General features: G+C 45.9%; 1 protein-coding gene across 8 annotated transcripts in view; it reads left to right on the forward strand.

Annotated features, from left to right (window-relative positions):
* Positions 1-20,908, forward strand: part of CLSTN1 (calsyntenin 1) — a 96,018-nt gene that overhangs the window by 26,741 nt on the left and 48,369 nt on the right. The gene's annotated exons all lie outside the window — the stretch shown is intronic.

Raw genomic sequence — 20,908 nt, forward strand, 5'->3', positions numbered from 1 at the left:
GAGGTTTCACCATGTTGGCCAGGCTGGTCTCGAACTCCTGGTCGCAAGTGATCTGCCTGCCTCATACAGTATTTCTATTTTTAATTGATTGAGGAACCGCCAATCAGTAGCTGAAATATTTTAACATTCCTGCCAGGAAAGGGAATTTACCTTGTCCTCCCCTCTCTCTCTCCATATCAGCTTCTTTCATTTCCTAGCCAAGCCTCCTCTGTTCCTTCAGCTGTTTTTCATGTCACTTTGTTTCCAAAATCTCCACCAGCCAGCCTTCTCTTCTCTTCTCTTCTTTTGAGACAGGGTCTTGCTTTGTCACCCAGACTGGGGTGCAGTAGCATAATCATAGCTCACTGCAACCTCCAACTCCTGGGCTCACATGATCCTCCCGCCTGAGCCTCCCAAGTAGATGAGACTACAGACATGCACCACCACACCAGGCTAATTTAAAAAAATTTATTTTTTAGAGATTGAGGTCTCATTAATGTTGACCAGGTTGGTCTTGAACTACTGGCTTAAGTGATTGTCCCCACCTTGGCCTCCAGAGGGATAGAATTACAGGCATGAGCCACCATGGCCAGCCTGATTGATTTTCTTTCTACCCTCTCCCTCCCCCACTGCCCCTTCCTCTCCCCACCTTTTCTTTCTTTTGGACAGGGTCTCACTGTATTGCCCAGTTAGGACTCAGACTCTTGGGTGGGCTCAAGGGTCCTCTTGCCTGAGCCTCCTGAGTCCAGCTTGATTTCTTTCTCTTTGGATGCCTTTCAGATGGGGCCAAGGTTTTAACAGAATTCGTGACTCAAGGACAGCCTTGGAGTAGCATGGGGCTAGCATTCCCTTGTCTAAGTGTCTCAGCAGCCTTGTCACACTGCATTTTATTTAACTCCAACCCCCAAGTACCCCTACCACGCACCAGTGTTTAACCATGCTTCTCATCTTCAAGCTTGATGTTTTGTTCTAGTGTGAGTCTCTGCATTTATCTCTGTTGCATTTCATCTTGCCGTATCTGACTCTCCACTCTGCTCCGTCAAGCAGTTTTGAATCCTGACTCCACATTCCATCTGTTCATTCTGGCTTCGTGTTATTTTCAAATTTGATGTAATGGTTGAACAGAGCCAACCAAGTATGATGCCTTTTAAAGGTTATCAGAGGCCGTTGCAGGTTTCCACGGGTTTATTATTCAGTGACCTTTTGGGTGGTCATTAAACCTGTTGTAAATAATTCACCCATCTTTCTTTTCTTTCTTTTTTTTTTTTTTTTTTTTCTGAGGCGGAGTCTCGCTCTGTCGCCCAGGCTGGAGTGCAGTGGCGTGATCTTGGCTCACTGCAAGCTCCGCCTCTCGGGTTCACGCCATTCTCCTGCCTCAGCCTCCCGAGTTACTGGGACTACAGGCGCCTGCCACCACGTCCGGCTAATTTTTTTTTTTTTTGGTATGTTTAGTAGAGACGGGGTTTCATGTGTTAGCCAGGATGGTCTCGATTTCCTGACCTCGTGATCCACCCGCCTCGGCCTCCCAAAGTGCTGGGATTACAGGCGTGAGCCACCGCGCCTGGCCCACCCATCTTTATTTTCATCCAGTTTCCATTTCACCATCTTGTCCTCAGTCACCAGGAAATTAGGAGATGCCAGGTCAAATGCCTGTTTTTTTCTGTTTTTTTTTTGTTTGTTTGTTTTTGTTTTTGGAGACAGTCTTGCCCTGTCGCCCAGGCTGGAGTGCGGTGGCATGATCTAAGCTCACTGCAACCTCTGCCTCCTAGGTTCAAGCAGTTCTCCTGCTTCAGCCCCCCGAGTAGCTGGGATTACAGGTGCCCACCACCACGCCCAGCTAATTTTTCTGTGTTTAGTAGAGACAGGGTTTCACCATGTTGGCCAGGCTGGTCTCAAACTCCTGACTTCAAGTGATCCGGGCACCTTGGCCTCCCAAAGTGCTGTTAGAGGCGTCAGCCACCATGCCCAGCCTCAGATTTTTTTTTTTTTTTTTGGAGGTGGGGACAGGGTCTTGTTCTGTTGCTCACGCTGGAGTGCAGTAGTGTGATCATCGCTCACTGCAGCCTCAGCCTCCTGGGCTCAAGCAGTTCTCCTGCCTCAACCTCCCAAGTAGCCAGGACTATAGGCATGCACCACCATGCTTGGCTAATTTTAAATTTTTCTGTAGATACAGGGTCTCACCATGTTGCCCAGGCTGGTCTCTAACTCCTGGCCTCAAGTGATCCTCCTGCGTTGGCCTCCCCAAAGTGCTGGGATTGCAGGCATGAGCCACCGCACCCAGCCAGTGTCCTTTATTTCCTTAAAATAACTTAAGGAAAGTACATTTTTTTCTTTTTCCTTCATGTCTTCCCCAATCTTGTAGTTCTCTTATCCTTCTATTGGTTCTGCCCTTTTTAATAAAAATAAACATGCTTCTTCAGTGACTCAGTGGCAGAATAAGATTGAGCGGTTTTGTTTTCTGTTGCTCTAAAAATGTTAATATTTGGCCAGGCGCGGTGGCTTATGCCTGTAATCCCAGCACTTTGGGAGGCTGAGGCGGGCAGATCACCTGAGGTTGGGAGTTTCAGACCATCCTGACCAACATGGAGAAACCCCGTCTCTACTAAAAATACAAAAATTAGCCAGGCGTGGTGGCGCATGCCTGTAATCCCAGCTACTCAGGAGGCTGAGGCAGGAGAATCGATTGAACCCAGGAGGCAGAGGTTGCAGTGAGCCGAGATCGGGTCACTGTACTCCAGCCTGGGTGACAAGAATGAAACTCCACCTCAAAAAAAAAAAAAAGTTAATATTTGTTTTATAAATGATATAAGAATTCTATGTAAAAGCATTACTCTTGCTATTGTTGGTATTTTAGGAATGTAAATAATAAAAGCAAAAAAAATAGGGGCGCAAAGACAGAATCTTGATTTTTTTTTCTTTTTTTTTTCTGATTAGCCTTCATGGATTTATTAGACAATCCTAGTCAGTTGGTGACAGTATTTTGGGTAACAGCTGTTAAGAACTTGGCATTGATAATGAATGCCATCAGGCCTTGAATACTGTGTGGACTGTTTTGAACTATATATGATAAAGTTTTCCATTGTATGTGAAGGTCAGGAGACAAAAAACACATACAGAACTTGGAAATTACCCCTGGTCTGTTATGTTTTGATTAAGGATGGTGCCCTGTCCTATTTTTAATTCAAGACAAATGTGATCATGATAAAGAAGAAAGAAAAGGCCAGACCTAGCCCGTATTTTCTGATAACATTGCAAAATAGGAAATTGAAGGAAATCATGGCATGTCCCTGGTTGTGTAGCTAGATTCCTGCCTGGCTTGGATCGTAAGAGTTAATTGAAGGCCAGACGTGGTGGTTCACGCCTGTAATCTCAGCACTTTCGGAGGCTGAGGCAGGTAGATCATTTGAGGCCAGGAGTTCAAGACCGGCATGGCCAACATGGCGAAACCCTGTCTCTACTAAAAATACAAAAATTAGCCAGGCATGGTGAAGCATGCCTATGATCTCAGCTACTTGGGAGGCTGAGGCAGGAGAATTGCTTGAGCCTGGGAGGAGGAGGTTGCAGTGAGCTGAGATTGTGTGACTGCACTCCAGCCTGGACAACAGAGGGAGACTCAATCTCAAAAAAACAACAGTTAATTGGTGAATGAAAGTATATGGTCAACAGTTGGAAATGTTCTGATAGTGGTTTGGCATTGGATTTGTTCCCCTGGTGCTGTGTATTTAATTCTCTGGACAAGGTATAAACTGAAGAAAGCTCAGGGCTCTGTTCCGAAAACGTGTTCCTCCACCAGCCTGCAAAGTGCCTGCGTTACTTACCCTGTTTTTATAGTAAATTGCTGATGTTCTTTACAAAGTGTGAGTGCCTTAAGTCATTACCGGTCATTAGCATCCACCTCCAATTAGTTTATTGAACTAAGTGGCCAGTGTTAGTGGGGCTGTGAAGAAACGGGAAGTTGGAGCAGGAGAGTTCTAACCCAGTGCGAATGAAGTGAGCACTTATGGGGGAAGGTGTCTGTTGGAAACCCTGGCCCACCAGGGGAAGCTCTAGGAAGCTGGTAGCAGCATGGACAGAAAGGCAGTGGGTACCACTGAAGATATTCCCAACTTTGCACTGTTTTGCCTGTGGGAAATTCTGTACGTTACATTTCAGAGGTTTTGAGATGATTTTGCTTCAGGGAGGCTCATGCTAAAACACAAGCTAGCAGCAGTGGCTGTAACTGGTGCTGCTTGCAAGTTAATCTCTTAGAAGAGCAAAGCTGAAGACCCCACCCGAGGCGGGACATACAGAGGGCAAAAAGCGTCTCGGAGTCAAAGTGGAAATTGCCCAGGAAGGCTGATAACCTCCCTTCTTTGCTCACAAGAAAGCTTTCGAATGGCCTCCATTCATGAACCTTCTGTGAGGCCGTTGTTCTCTGTTGGGGAGTGCATCAAATTGTTCCACAGCAAACCTGTCAGCGCCAGGTCAGATTGATTGTCTCAGATTTGAAGCGGGGGCCCAGCGGGTGCAGTTTAACAGGGTTGTCTAGAAAATCTTGCCTGGCGCCCCATTACGGCCCACAGCTGCCGTGGATGGATGGGGGCGTGCTCTTTACTATATGAGGTTTGATCTCCCCTCGTCTGTTAGGATCCGTATTTTAGGCTGGGCGCAGTGGCTCACGCCTGTAATCCCAACACTTTGGGAGGCTGAGACTGGTGGATCACCTGACGTCAGGAGTTCGAGACCAGCCTGGCAAACACGGTGAAACCCCTGTCTCTACTAAAAATACAAAAATTAGCTGGGTGTGGTGGCACGTGCTTATAGTCCCAGCTGCTAGGGAGGCTGAGGCAGGAGAATCGCTTGAATCTGGAAGGTGGAGGTTGCAGTGAGCTGAGATCACACCACTGCACTCCAGCCTGGGCGGACAGAGTGAGACTCTGTCTCAAAAGAAAAAAAAAGGGATCTGCGTTTTAATCGAGATTTCTCCAGTTTCCCACCTTTGCTTACTCTAGAGATAAATGTTGGAATGAGAGGCTGTCCACCTCTGTCTCTTCCCCTGCCCCCTTCTCACTCCGTTTCACAAAACTTAGCTCTGGAATAGGACTACTCAACATTCACACGTGAACAGCTGCTCCTGAGGGTACGGAGCTTGAGAAACACTAGCAGAAACTTGACCCCACCCCTGCGCCCATCCACCTTGGTCCAAGACCCCAAAGCTCCCTAGGGATTTTTACCTGCAAACGTGCTCTTGTTTCAGGGACCCATCTTCATGCATCCTCTCTGGGGTATTCTGGGATTCAGGCCAAGGGCATGCTGTGTTTCCAGGGATACCATAGCCAAGGGCATGGTTCCCGACACTCGTGGCTGGAGTCTGTGTCCCTGGTAATTAATACCCTACAGGATGGCTATAAGATGACTCTCCCAAGGTTACAGCCCAATCATGAGGGAGACCCCTTATTTCCTAAGTGTTTTAAGAGTGGCCCTTCCTGCACATCTCACCTGTCAGCTTTGGAACTTCTGGAAGGATTATGCTAAAGCCTTTGCTGCTGGAAATCTCACTGCTGTAGGTGGACCATGAGGCTTTCTGCTGGAGAGGCTGCCACATCACACCTGTGATATTCAAGAGAGACTGCCAGCCATGGCATATGAGAGTTGTTTAGGAAGCTCAGGATGGAAGTCAGTGTGGAATACCGGCATTGCTGTTACACTTGCTGCTTATGTTTTGGGTTGGTGCCTGGCCTGTTTTTTGTTGTTATTGTTGTTATTTTTCCCCCTGAAATGGAGTCTCGCTGTCGCCTAGGCTGGAGTGCAGTGGCACGACCGATCTCAGCTCACTGCAGCCTTCACCTCGCGGGTTCAAATGATTCTCCTGCCCCAGCCTCCCGAGTAGCAAATGATTCTCCTGTCCCAGCCTCCCGAGTAGCTGGGATTACAGGCACCCGCCACCATGCCCAGCTAATTTTTGTATTTTTAGTAGAGACATGATTTCCCCATGTTGGCCAGACTGGTCTGGAACTCCTGACCTCAGGTGATCCACCCGCCTCAGCCTCCCAAAGTGTTGGGATTACAAGCATAAGCCACTGGGCCTGGCCAGAAATCTTAACATTAAACTAAAAAGGATTTGAGGCTGCACGTGGTGGCTCACACCTGTAATCCCAGCACTTTGGGAGGCCGAGGCAGGCGGATCACTTAAGGTCAGGAGTTCAAGACCAGCAGCTTGGCCAACATGCTGAAACTCCATCTCTACTAAAAATACAAAAATTAGTGGGCATGGTGGTGGGCACCTGTAATCCCAACTACTCAGGAGGCTGAGGCAGGAGAATTGTTTGAACCCAGAAGGCGGAGGTTGCAGTGAGCTGAGGCTGTGCCACTGTGCTCCAGCCTGGGTGGCAGAGTGAGACTCCATCTCAAAAAAAAAGGATTTGGGCTGGGCATGGTGGCTCACTCCTGTAATCCCAGCTCTTTGGGAGGCCAAGGCAGGGGGATTGCTTGAGCCCGGAAGTTCGAGACCAGCCTGGGTAATACAGTGAGACCCCCTTCTCTACAAAAAAATTTTAAAAGTAGCTGGACATGGTGGCTCCCCAGCTACTCGGGAGGCTGAGGCAGAAGGATTTCCGGAGTCCAGGAGTTGGAGGCTGCAGCCTGGGCAACAGAGCAAAAAGCCTGTGATCTGAAAAAGTTGTGAACTTTGCTTTAGGAAGTCCTGCCACTTTAACTACAAACCTTCAAATTCTTTGTCTTTCAGCTTTGGGGTTGCTATATTTAAGCCAGGTTTAACAGGGGAAACATTAATTCCATCTTTTTTTTTTTTTTTTTGAGATAGAGTCTCACTCTGTTGCCCAGGCTGGAGTGCAGTGGTGCGATCTCGGCTCACTGCAAGTTCTGCCTCCTCCCGCCTCCTGGGTTCACGCCATTCTCCTGTCTCAGCCTCCCGAGTAGCTGGGACTACAGGCGCCCACCACCACGCCTGGCTAATTTTTGTATTTTTAGTAGAGACGGGGTTTCACCTTGTTAGCCAGGATGATCTCGATCTCCTGACCTCGTGATCCACTCGCCTTGGCCTCCCAAAGTGCTGGGATTATAGGCATGAGCCGCCGCACCCGGCCCTGTTTTTTTTTTAATCCTAATTTTTAAAAGCACATTTGCGATCACCACACCCTGATTTTTCAAAAATAGCCTTGTGATTGTTGCTGTCTCTTGCCTTTCATGTAGCTGAATCCGCTAGATTAGCTTCAGTGGTCAGCAAAAGGGAGTCCACGGCGCCTGACCTGTGCTCCGAAATATGCGTAATATTTGATGCTGAGTATACAGAACTGGATATATTCATGCCAGTAGAATTTTCAGAATTTTCAAAAGAAAAGTGAATTGAAATATACTGACAAAATATTTTAATGGTGATCTCAACAAAACATTTAAAAAGTCCTCAACAAAAATCAAATCAAACAATGTGCAAGAAGAATGATACACCATGACCGTATAGGATCTAGTCCACATACATAAGACTGTTTCAACATTTGACAGTCAATAATTCACCAATCAATACGCTAAAAAAGAAAAGTCACAGCATACCAATTAATGCCGAAATAGCATTTCAGAAGATGCTTTTCATTCATTCATGATGAAAACTCTCAAAGTTAGTAGTAGAGGGGCTCTCTCTCAATTTGATAAATAACATCTACGAAAACCTACTTAATAAACATACTTAAAGGTGAAAAAAGAATTGGCGACATTGTGGAAACCCCTAAGCATTACTGTTCAAGGTTATCAATGCTTTCATTTTTCTTTCATAGCAGAATTCAGAGTGAAACAACACAAACTTACCCTACAGAGCGAGAAAAGTCTTGAGTGAAATTATTTGATACACCAAACAAGCAGATAAATAGGAACCCTGATTAGGTATTTGATGATATTAAATAATTGTGAAATTTTAGGTAATACTGCCATTATGGTTAGTTTTTATTTATTTTACTTTATTTTTTTAGATAGGGCCTTGCCCTGTTGCCCAGACTGGAGTGCAGTGGTGCAGTTATGACTCAATGCAGCCTCTACCAGCCAGGCTCAAGCGATTCTCCCACCTCAGCCTCCCAAGTAGCTGGGACTACAGGTGTGCATCACCACGCCTGGCTAATTTTTGTATTTTTCACTAGAGACGGGTCTCGCCATGTTGCCTTAGCTGGTTTTGAACTCTTGGGCTCAAGCAATCCACTCTCCTTAGCCTCCCAAAGTGCTGGGATTACAGGCATAAGCCACCTCTCCCAGCTTATTTTATTTTTTACCTTTAAGCTCTATTGGACTTGATATGGTTAGTTTTAAAAAGAGTTGTTATCTTTTAGAGATGTATGATGCGGTATTGAGAGGGGAAGTTATATGATGTCTGGCATTTGCTTCAAAATAAGTGGTATTGGTGTTGGGAGTGGGAGTGAAGTCAAACAAGATTCATTCTGCGTGGATCATTATAGTGGTTAGTGAGCACATGGGGCTCCTTACTCTCCTTTGTCTACTTTGGTATCTTATCAATTTTACACAATATGAGAAGGTAAAATTACTTGATATAAAGCATGTTTGGTTTCATCTGTTAGGATGGTCTATCAAAAAGCAGAAAATAACAAGTGCTGGGAAGGAGGTGGAGAAATCGGGGCCCTTGTGCACGGTTGGTGGGAATGGGAAATGGTGCAGTCACTGTGGAGAATGGTATGGCGGCTCCTCAAAACACGAAAGATACAATCACCTTAAAGATAGAATCACCATATGATCCAGCAGTCCTCCTTCTGGGCATATTCACAAAAGATTAGAAAACAGGGCCTTGAGGTATTTGTACACCAGCATTAGCAGCATTGTTCACAATGGCCAAAAGGTGGAAGCAACCCAGCGTCTGTTAACCAGGGAATGGATAAGCAAAACATGGTATCCTTCTAACGGAACATCATCCAGCCTCGAAAAGAAAGGAATTCCAATGCATGCCACAGCAGGGGGGCACCTCGAGGACATTATGCTAATGAAGCCAGTTACAAAAGGATAAGTGTGGTGTGATCCCACTCATATGAGGTACTAGAATAGTCAAATTCCTTTTGTTTTTGTTTTTTTTGAGACGGAGTCTCGCTCTGTCGCCCAGCTTGGAGTGCAGTGGCATGATCTTGGCTCACTGCAAGCTCCGCCTCCCGGGTTCACGCCATTCTCCTGCCTCAGCCTCCTGAGGAGCTGGGACTACAGGCACCTGCCACCACGCCCGGCAAATGTTTTGTATTTTTTAGTAGAGATGGGGTTTCAAAGTGTTAGCCAGGATGGTCTCGATCTCCTGACCTCATGATCTGCCTGCCTCGGCCTCCCAAAGTGCTGGGATTACAGGCGTGAGCCACTGCGCCCGGCCTCAAATTCCTTTTTTTTTTGGAAACAGTCTCACTCTGCCAACCCAGGCTGGAGTACAGTGGCATGATCTCAGCTCACTGCAACCTCCGCCTCCTGGGTTCAAGCGATTTTCCTGCCTCAGTCTCCCAAGTGACTGGAATTAGCATGCACTACCATGCCCAGCTAATTTTTGTATTTTTAGTAGAGATGGGGTTTCACCATGTTGGCCAGGCTGGTTTCAAACTCCCAACCTCAGGTGATCCACCCATGTCGGCCTCCCAAAGTGCTAGGATTACAGGCATGAGGCACCGCATCTGGCCTAGAATTGTCAAATTCTTTATTTTTATTTTTTTGAAACAGGGTCTCACTGTCATGCAGGCTGGAGTGCAGTGGCACCATCTTGGCGTACTGCAGCCTCGACCTCCCAGGCTCAGGTGATCCTCCCACCTCACCCTCCCAAGTAGGCGGGACTACAAGTGTGGCACCACCATGCCTGGCTAATTTTTGTATTTTTTGTAGAGACGGGGTCTCACCAGGTTGGCCGGGCTGATCTTGAACTCCTGAACTCAAGCGATCCACCTTCCTCAGCCTCCTAAAGTGCTGGGGTTACAGGTTTGAGCCACCACGCCGGACCCTTAGTCAAATAGTCAAATTCACAGAGACAGAAAATAGAATGGTGGCTGCCAGGGGCTGGGGGAGGGGAAATAGGAAGTTAGTATTTAATGGGTGCAGAGTTTCAGTTTTGCAAGATGAAAGAAGTTCTAGAGACGGATAGTGGTGGTGACGGTTGGATGACAGTGTGAATGTACTTAATGCTATTGGCCTGTACACTTAAAAATGGTTAAGATGGTAAATTTTTATACTGTGTATTTTCCCACATTAAAAAAACTTGTTTGGAATTTGGAGGAAAAATTAGAAGGCTCACGGTTGGGCGCAGTGGCTCACGCCTGTAATCCCAGCACTTTGGGAGGCCAAGGCAGGTGGATCACGAGGTCAGGAGATCGAGACCATCCTGGCTAACATGGTGAAACCCCGTCTCTCTAAAAACACAAAAAATTAGCCGGGCACGGTGGCAGGTGCCTGTAGTCCCAGCTACCCGGGAGGCTGAGGCAGGAGAATGGCATGAACCCGGGAGGTGGAGCTTGCAGTGAGCCGAGATAGCATCACTGCACTCCAGCTCCAGCTTGGGTGAAAGAGCGAGACTCCATCTCAAAACAAAAACAAAAACAAAAAAAAAACTAGCTGGGCGTGGTGGCAGGCGCCTGTAGTCCCAGCTACTCGGGAGGCTGAGGCAGGAGAATGGCGTGAACCCGGGAGGCAGAGCTTGCTGTGAGCCGAGATCACACCACTGCACTCCAGGCTGGGCGACAGAGTGAGACTCCGTCTCAAAAAAAACAAAAAAAATTAGAAGGCTCACTTTAAGCTTTCAAAAGTTGCAATTGTAGGAAGTGTGGATTACTTTGCAGGTTCTGTTTCAAATTCATATTTTTATCAACCATAACACAAGCTCTGAGAGGGCAGGGGCTGTTTTACTCACCATTATTTTCTTGGTACCTAGAAGACTACCTGGGCCTCGAGAAAGACGGATGGATGGATGGAAGAAGGGGGAAACAGAAGCCCCTTCTTCTGGATTCTCCTGCCCTGTCATTCCTCCTTAGTTCTCAGTTCTAGTTGGGGACAGCCCCATCTCCGTGTGCGGGAGATACCTAGACTCTAAACTGCAGTCTCAGCCCAGCCCCTTCCCCTTCTCATCTCACCCCTGCAGCCACCTCTTCACCCCCAAGTTCATTCTTGGGACTCTCCTGGCATCCTACCCTGAGGCTCATGTGCAGGGTCTGGTCCCCTTGCTTCCTTCTTAGTGTTCAGGGTGGGATGTGCACCAGGGAGAAGGACATAGGGGTTCCTCCTCCATCTGCTTCTGCTCATTCCCTGGTCTTTTCTCATGATGCCACCATGCATGCCTTGCGCTCCCCAACACGAGGAGCCCTGTGAGCTGGGTAGTGGTGAGCCCATGCCCAGCCATAGACCACCTGGTGGCGGACAGGCAGGTGTCCCAGCCTGTGAGCAAGAGAGTGGATCCAGATGTGCAGAGCTTGCAAACAGCTCTCACCTTTGTTTTTTTTTTTTGAGACGGAGTCTCACTCTGTCAGCCAGGCTGCAGTGGAGTGCAATAGCACAATCAATTTCAGCTCACTGCAACCTCCACCTCCCGGGTTCAAGCAATTCTCCTGCCTCAGCCTCCTGAGTAGCTGGGATTACAGGCACCCACCACCACACCTGGCTAATTTTTAGTGTTTTTAGTAGAGACGGGGGTTTCGCCATGTTGGCCAGGCTGGTTTTGAACTCCTGACTTCAGGTGATCTGCCTGCCTCGGCCTCCCAAAGTGCTGGGATTACAGACGTGAGCCACCGCGCCCAGCCTCACCTTTCGTAGAACAGCTGCATTGTGTGTAACAGTATGTGGTGGTATGATGCATGTTCTGGGAAAAGTGAATAAATGCAGGGAAAGTTTCACTGTACTATTAAAAAACTCAATTGTTCTGTTAGCTTAAGAATTTATTTGACACTTAATGTGTGTGTTTTTTGTTTGTTTGAGGCAGGTCTCGCTCTGTCACTCAGTCTGGAGTGCAGTGGTGTGATCTCAGCTCACTGCAACCTCCACCTCCCAGGCTCAAGCGATTCTCATGCCTCAGCCTCCCGAGTAGCTGGGATGTCCCAAGTAGCTCCCAAGTGCACCACCATGCCTGGCTAATTTTTTCCTATTTTTTGTAGAGACAGGGTTTTATCATTTTGCCCAGGCTGGTGTCAAACTCCTGAACTCAAGCGATCCACCCACCTCAGCCTCCCAAATTGCTGGGATTACAGGCATGACCTACCGTGCCCGGCCTCAATGTGTTTTTATTTTAAAAACTAACTTCAAGCTGGGTGGGGTGTCCCACGCCTGTGAGACAGAGCGAGACCCTGACTTGGAAAAAAAAAAAAAAATTCACATCAACGTAATGCACAAATTATTAAAGTGGCTCTTTTAAAGTGTACAGGTGATTTTCATGTAGACATCATTGGTTTTCCTTAACGGGGTGGATGTCAGTCAGTGGTTCTCAAGGGAGGAGGGAGGAGGATTACCCCCAGGGGATCTTGGGGAATGTCTGGAGACACTTCTGGTTGGCACATCTTGGTGGGGAGGCTGCAGACATCCAGTGGTTTTGAGGCCGGGATGCTGCTGAACATCCCACAATGCACGGGACAGCCCCACAGCTAAACATTGTCTGGCCCAGAATGTCCAGCTGTTGAGAAACCCTGATCTAAATAATGTCTAAGCTATGTATTTGGTGTTTCAATCAACACTTTAAAATTTAGTTTGTTTGGGATTCTGATGAAGAAATCCTTAAACCTGTGCTTACAGAGATTCTTTGGCAGTGTTCAGTCTTTGGGAAAAAAAAAAATAAGAGTAATTAAAAAATCTGTTTTACAGCTGGGTGCAGTGGGTCACGCCTGTAATCCCAGCACTTTGGGAGACCGAGGCAGGCGGATCACTTGAGGCCAGGAGTTTGAGACCAGACTGGCCAACATGGTGAAACCCTGTCTCCGCTAAAAATACAAAAATTAGCCAGGCATGGTGGATCACCTGAGGTCAAGAGTTCAAGACCACCCTGGGCCAACATGGTGAAAACCCCTCTCCTCTAAAAATAACAAAAATTAGCTGGGAGTGGTGGCACACATTGTAGTTTTATTTCACTTCAGCCTGGGTGACAGAGCAAGACTCAAAAAAAAAAAAATTTATGACTAGGGACAATACTTAGAGACCCAGAGATAATGCCTTTTTATATTTTGATTTTAAAACTGTGAATATTTTACCTGTTCCGAATGCTTTTTTGAGGAAAAAAAGAATCAGCTGGAGATTTTAAACTTAAGAGTTTAAGATACTTTTCTACCCATGTCATCTTTAACAAGGGCCTACTAGCTCGCCTTTGAAAATCAAAGCCTGAGAACTTGGAGCATGCAAGGGCACCTGTCGCCACCTGCTGGCAGTGTTCCTTAATTGCAGGTTCTTATGATAGACCAAGGTTTAAAAGTTGAATCTGCAAATGAAACCTGTAACATCATCTAGGATTTATAGGTGAGACGTCAACAGTATCTTGAAATATTTAGCTGTTGTTTTTTAAGGGCAGACGTGACCAACCTACGTGTCATGATAAGAGGCACACATCACACTCTTGTTTGAAACAGTGGGTTTCTTTTTTCTTTAGAGATAGTCTTGTTCTCCCTGGGGCTGGACTGCAGTGGTGAGATCTTGGCTCACGGCAGCCTGTAACTCTTGGGCTGAAACATTCCTCCTGTCTCAGCCTCCCGAGTAGCTGGGAGTACAGGCATGTGCCACCATGCCAGCTAATTTTTTTTTTTTTTATTCAAGAGGTAATCTCGCTTTGTCACCCAGGCCGGAGTGCAAGTGACACAATCTCTGCTCACTGCAACCTCTGCCCCCCAGGTTCAAGAGATTCTCCTGCCTCAACCTTCCAAGTAGCTGGGGTTACAGGTGCATGCCACCACGCTTGGTTAATTTTTTTTTTTTTTTTTTTGAGATAGAGTTTCGCTCCTGTCGCCCAGGCTGGAGTGCAGTGGCGCAATCTTGGCTCATTGCAACCTCCGTCAGCCTGGTTCAAGCAATTCTCCTGCCTCAGCCTCCCAAGTATCTGGGATTACAGGCATCTGCCACCATGCCTAGCTAATTTTTGTATTATTATTATTATTATTATTATTTTTGAGATGGAGTTTCACTCTTGTTGCCCAGGCTGGAGTGCAGTAGTGTGGTCTTGGCTCCCTGCAACCTCTGCCTCCCAGGTTCAAGCAATTCTCCTGTCTCAGCCTCCCAAGTAGCTGGGATTACAGGCACCCGCCACCACGCCTGGTTTATTTTTGTATTTTTAGTAGAGACAGGGTTTCACCATGTTTGCCAGGCTGGTCTCGAACTCCCGATCTCAGGCCATCTGCTCACCTTGGCCTCCCAAAGTGCTGGTATTACAGGCGTGAGCCACTGTGCCTGGCCAATTTTTGTATTTTTTTAGTGGAGACGGGTTTTCACCATGTTGGCCAGGCTGGTCTCGAACTCCTGACCTCAGGTGATCCACCCGCCTCGGCCTCCCAAAGTGCTGGGATTACAGGCGGGAGACACTGTGCCCAGCCTGATTTTTGTATTTTTAGTAGAAACAGGGTTTCACCACATTGGCCAAGCTGGTCTCGAACTCCTGACCTCAGGTGATCCACCTGCCTTGGCCTCCCGAAGTGTTGGGATTACAGGCGTGAGCCACTGTGTCCAGCCTAATTTTTTAAAACATTTTTTTGTAGAGACGGGATCACACCTTGTCACCCAGGCTGGTGTCGAACTTCTAGGCTCAAGCAATCCTCCTACCTGGGCCTCCCAAAGTGTTGGGATTATGGGTGTGAGCCACTGCGCCTGGCTGGAAACCGTGGATTTCTAGTTACAAAGTCTTCTTTACTTACAATCAGGTTTATGTTCTGATAAACCCATCTTTGTAAAGTCTAAAAATCCTAAGTTGAGCCACTGTAAGTGGGGAACCATCCATATGAGTGAGTAAACCGGAAAGGAACTGTTCGTGTACTGGGTTGATTGATATCAGGGCCACCCTGGGACCCGTGGTTGGCGTTTGGGCTCTGCAACCAGCCTGCTGAAATCCCCGTTACTTGTGACTTAGGCATGGGTCCAGCCTCTCTCTCTCTTTTTTTTTTTTTGAGATGGAGTCTCGCTCTGTCACCCAGGCTGGAGTGCGATGGCACGATCTCAGCTTACTGCAGCCTCCACCTCCCAGGTTCCAGCTATTCTCCTACCTCAGCCTCCTAGGTAGCTGGGATTATAGGCGTGTGCCACCACGCCTGGCTAATTTTTGTATTTTCAATAGAGGCGGGGTTTTACCGTGTTGGCCAGGTTGGTCTTGAACTCCTGACCTCAGGTGATCTGCTTGCCTTGGCCTCCCAAAGTGCTAGGATTACAGGTGTGAGCCACCACGCCTGGCCCGGGTCTAGCCTCTCTTTAGCCCACAGAGTTGGGATGTGCTGGGGCAGCATAGCTTATATTCATGTTAATCCTAAAGTTGATTATTGTATTTTTTTCTTCTTGACTTAAAAATCAAATAATTTCTAATGACTGAAATCTACCATAACCTTAAAAAATGAGTCATATCCTGAAATGATAGGTGTGTGCCTAGCTACAGCCTGCACTTATAGAAGGTTTGATTGCCAGCTTTGCTTTTGCATTGTTTTAAATTAATACATTCAAAGTTTAGTTTTTTTTGAAACACATTACTTACCTAATAACTTATTAAATAACCATTCAAGATTTATTAGTCAAGGACTCAAATTACTTTTATGTAAGAAAAGTAAACAGGAGTTTGGCATGTTTGCTATGTTTCATTTTACACATTTTTTTAGGCCTCCATTTATAGGGTATAAAACTTTAAGAAAACATTCTCATTAGATGTAAATGATTCGAATTGCAAATAATACTAACCTAAGCATTGTCATTACTTTTAAAATCTAAGTTTCTAGGAGTTTAAATTTTTACTCAATACAAAAATGACCTGGTTCACATTATTAGCTGCCCAACAAACTGTTTAAAAAACTAAGTATTCTTTGTTAAAGATCAGATTGCAAGAAATGTTTTCCATGCTCTTATTTTAAAAAACAAGATTCCGACATACATAATGAATCTAAATCAAAATTCACAAATGGTGGCTGAAATTCTGTCAGCTTTCAGCCCAATACAATATAAATCCACAGTTATAATGCATAAACAATTCAAAGTTAAAATTTATAGTGGAAATGTCAACAAGTCACAACTACTACACACTACTACTGATGGGTTCCACTACAGGCACAGCAGATGTGCACATCTGATAGACTGCTTAGAAAATTAAAGCTATCAAAGCTATAAATAAAGAATACATAAATATGAACATGGCGATGTGGAAGCATTAGAGCCGTTAAAAAAAGTGAATAAGCTGGGCGCGGTGACTCACTCCTGTAATCCCAGCACTTTGGGAGGCCGAGGTGGGCGGATCACCTGAGGCCGGGAGTTCAAGACCAGCCTGACCAACATGGAGAAACCCCATCTCTACTAAAAATACAAAATTATCCAGGTGTGGTAGTGCACTCCTGTAATCCCAGCTACTTGGGAGGCTGAGGCAGGAGAATCGCTTGAACCCGGGAGGCAGAGATAGCAGTGAGCCGAGATCACGCCACTACACTCCAGCCTGGGTGACAAGAGCGAAACTCCGCCTCAAAAAAAAAAAAAAGAATAAGATGTGATGTAAACACATCTGATAGTTCTGTCTGTAAGCCACTTTCCACTGATTTATAATGCTATGGTTTTATAATTCTTTTAAAAAGGAAAATTTTTCTACACTGCTGCATTCAGTATCATTGTACATTCTCGACTACTGTGCAATCTTTAAATCCTCTTGCAGAACTTGACATATCTCATCAGAATTTCCCCAGAAAATCAGCTTGTCATATTTTCAGCAGCCTTTAGTGCTTCAGTAGCCTTGCGAAGCTCCTTAATAACTGATGATAAAGCTTCTGGGTTAATTTCTTGTTCACAAAGCCGTACACAAATAGGAGTTTCCATATCTAAGCCAGCATTCTAAATTCTTGAAATCTCAAGCAGAATGTGTGATTAGTACAGGTTGGATACTCTTAATCCCAAAACCTGAAATGTGAAATGCTCCAAAATCCGAAACTTTTTAAGCACCGACATGACACCACAGTGGAAAATTCCACACCTCATGTGATGGATCAAAGTCAAGATGCAGGTGCACAACACACAGTTTATTCAGCATCCTGTCCATGGTCTCCCGCACCGCATTTGGATTCGCTGCCACGGCTACTCGCCATGGCTGAGGTCAAGGGAGGCAGGAGAAGCAGTTTAGTTTGTTTTTTAAAACCTAGAATGTGATGAAATCAGTCAGGTATAGACTTCCGACATAGGTGACATGTTCCTAGACTTGCAGCCAGTAGTCTCTTGTCTTTGCCATTTTTTTGTGGTGATGACAGAAACATCGGTCACTTGTTTCTATAAATGTTTTATAATGCAAATTGAATGTGATGAAATATTAAAAATATCACTCATTAAATATTTAAAAGTTCAGTCTTTGGAACTGGCCAGATCTCATTCTACTGCCAGCTTAAGAGCGATTTAGAAAATTTGAATTATAAAATTGGAATACTGGGAACATAGTTACACAGTTATTTTTCCACCGAACCCTTAGCCATTTCAGCTGCAGGCCTTTCCATTCGGGCAGCAGAAACACACATTTTACGTTACTACTCATCATGGGTTTTCTGTAATGTGCTCTGCCTGGTATTTTTACATCCCCGTTGGGTTAAATAAAGACATAAATTCATTTAGTTTAAGTCTCAGGAGTTTTATGGACTCAAATATTAGAAGAATATTTAGTTTTAGTATTTATAATGCTTGTAATTTTATTAATAAAACCTTAAAGTATGAAGCCAAATTGGAATCAAATATTAATTTGATTAGTGGCAAATTGAACTAGCAATTTTTGCTTTAAAATGAAAGATTGGAGGCCGAATGCCGTGGCTCATGCCTGTAATCCTGGCACTTTGGGAGGCCAATGCAGGCAGATCACCTGAGGTCTGGAGTTCGAGACCAGCCTGGCCAACATGGTGAAACCCCATCACTACTTAAAATACAAATAAATTAGCCGAGTGTGGTGATGCACGTCTGTAATTCCAGCTACTCAGGAGGCTGAGGCAGGAGAATCACTCGAACCTGAGAGGCAGAGGTTGCAGTGAGCCCAGATTGCACCATTCATTGCACTTCAGCCTGGACCACAGAGTGAGACTCCATCTCAAAAAAAAAAAAGAAAAAAAAAAAAAAAGAAAGTGAAAGATTGGTAACAAACAATGGAGTTTTTGGAGTCCTTTCTTTAAAATGGCCTATCTTACACCTGTAACTCTAAGCTTCTTCCAGCCTACATCATAGCATGGTTTATTTTCAAAGATACCTGAGCTGGATGTTGTAGCTCACACTTGTAATCCCAGCACTTTGGGAGGCCATGGTGGGAGAATTGCTTGAGCTCAGGAGTTTGACACCAGCGTGGGCAACATAGCAAGACTTCATCTCAACTAAAAAAACTTTTTTTTTGTTTTTTGAGACAGAGTTTCACTCTTGTCGCCCAGGCTGGAGTCAAACTCCATGGTTTCTCCATGTTGGAGTGGTGCAATCTTGGCTCACTGCAACCTCCACTTCCCGGGTTCAAGCGATTCTCCTGCCTCAGCCTCCTGAGTAGCTGGGATTACAGGCACCTGCCTTCACGCCTGGCTAATTTTTGTATTTTTGGTAGAGACGGAGTTTCACCATGTTGGCCAGGCTGGTCTTGAGCTCCTCACCTTAGGTGATTGGCCCGCCTTGACCTCCCAAGGTGCTGGGATTACAGGCATGAGCCACTGCACCCGTCCTAAAAATTTTTTTAAAAAGATAATCTGGAGAGGATGTTGAGTTTCAGTGGTTAGATAAAGTGTTCAACCTGATTGCAAAGTCAAGTTATTCTCTCAGGGAGCCGTTTCAGACCTGATGCTGGTGCAGTCTGTGCGTAAAGCTCCTACAGACAGCCTCACACATACCTCCCGCCGGCAGACCCCCTGCTGCTCCAGGGAGGCTTGCAGGAGAAAGGTGCCGTACCATAGCCAGCCTTCTTCTTCTTCTTCTTTTTTTTTTTTGAGACGAAGTCTCTCGCTTCTCTCCCAGGCTGGAGTGCAATGGCACGGTCTTGGTACACTGCAACCTCTGCCTCCTGGGTTCAAGCGATTCTCCTGCCTCAGCCTCCTGAGTAGCTGGTATTACAGACGCCTGCCACCACGCCCGGCTAATTTTTGTAATTTTTTTTTTTTTTAGTACAGACGGGGTTTTACCATGTTGGCCAGGCTGGTCTCGAACTCCTGACCTCAGGTGATCCACCCGCCTTGGCCTCCCAAAGTGCTAAGATTACAGGCGTGAGCCACCGCATCCGGCCCCTTATTCTCTTCTTAGCCAGTCTCTTGTTTCAGAGCAGCCTATGGACGGGGGGAGAAGACGGATTTCAAAGACACTTTTATTTTTGGTCTTTATGGTCTGGGTTTGATTTCCTATTAAGTCCCTCTGTAATCTAACCTTCCAAAACTTAACCTTTTCCAGACTGATGTCTTTTGACCTGTTGGTTTCGTGCGTTGTCTCTAGATTTTCTAGCTCTCTTGCTCAGAACATCCACCTGGAGAAACAAACAAAAATAAAAAAAAACACCTTCGCAGTATCTTTTGAATTCCCAGCTCCAAAGCTATCTTCTCCATGAGAGAATTCATAAATCAGGGCAACTGATCTGATTTGTGCATTTGAGGTTTCTTATATACTCATTTCCCAAATAGTTCCTGCATGTGTGCTAAGCATAATTCCAGGTACTGGGAATTAGAGAATGAAAAGGCCACTTTCTCACAGTCTGCGTGTGTGTGTGTGTGTGTGTGTGTGTGTGTGTGTGTGTGTGTGTTGGGGAGGAGAAATACCACCACCACCTTTTGATACTTACTGAGTGCCAGACATTCTTCTGAGCATTTTATATGTAATGAACTGTGATTGCATGTTTAATCACACAACGACCTATGAGATGGGGACTATTATTGTCCCCATTTTCTAGATGAGGAAGCGAAGGCCCTGAGGTCGCGGGCCCTTTGGAGCCCAGGCAGGACCCACCCAGGCCTTTGGGCACTGGGCTCCAGTGCCCTCCCCTGCCGTCTTCTCCCTAGGTGTTGGAACAGAGGGACAGAGCAAGGTTGGTGAGAGCAGCAGGAAGGACCTTTTCAACAGAGCCCGAGTGAGATACTGAGTCCCTGAAACCCTGGCAGGATGTGAGAGGGCAGAACTGTAACAATATTAAGACATTATTTGCTGTTTTCTCATCCTCTTAGGCTGCACTGTGGCATTTTCTAGAGACTATGTGAAGGGGAGCAAGGCAGCAGGCTGAGTGCAGGGGGAGCAGGGGTAGAGACGAGAACTCAGGTGTCTTCTGTGAAAGTGGACAACAAAGATTTGCAAAAACAGAAAACTGTTGCCACTCTTCTTAGTAAGCTTTGTTTTCAAAAAGTTATTTTCATAAAAATATTGTTTATGTGAATGTATTATATAATGTGTTTGGTTTTTAGATGAGTTAATAAGTATTAAAATTATCTTTTTTGTTGTCGTTGTTGTTTTTTGAGACATAGTCTCGCTCTGTTGTCCAGGCTGGAGTGCAGTGGCAAGATCTTGGCTCACTGCAACCTTTACCTCCCGGGTTCAAGTGATTCTTCTGCCTCAGCCTCCTGAGTAGCTGGGACTACAGGCGTGTGCCACCACGCCCAGCTAATTTTTGTATTTATAGTAAAGACAGGAGGGTTTTACCATATTGGTCAGGCTGGCCTTGAACTCCTGACTTCAAGTAATCCACCTGCCTTGGCCTCCCAAAGTGCCAGGATCACAGGCTTGAGCCACCGCTCCCAGGCTTTTTTTTTTTCCTTTTTTTTTGAGACAGTCTCACTCTGTCGCCCAGGCTGGAGTGCAGTGCTAC

Source organism: Pan troglodytes, chromosome 1 (genome assembly GCF_028858775.2).
Source record: "Pan troglodytes isolate AG18354 chromosome 1, NHGRI_mPanTro3-v2.0_pri, whole genome shotgun sequence".
In the NCBI taxonomy this organism is placed as follows: domain Eukaryota; kingdom Metazoa; phylum Chordata; class Mammalia; order Primates; family Hominidae; genus Pan; species Pan troglodytes.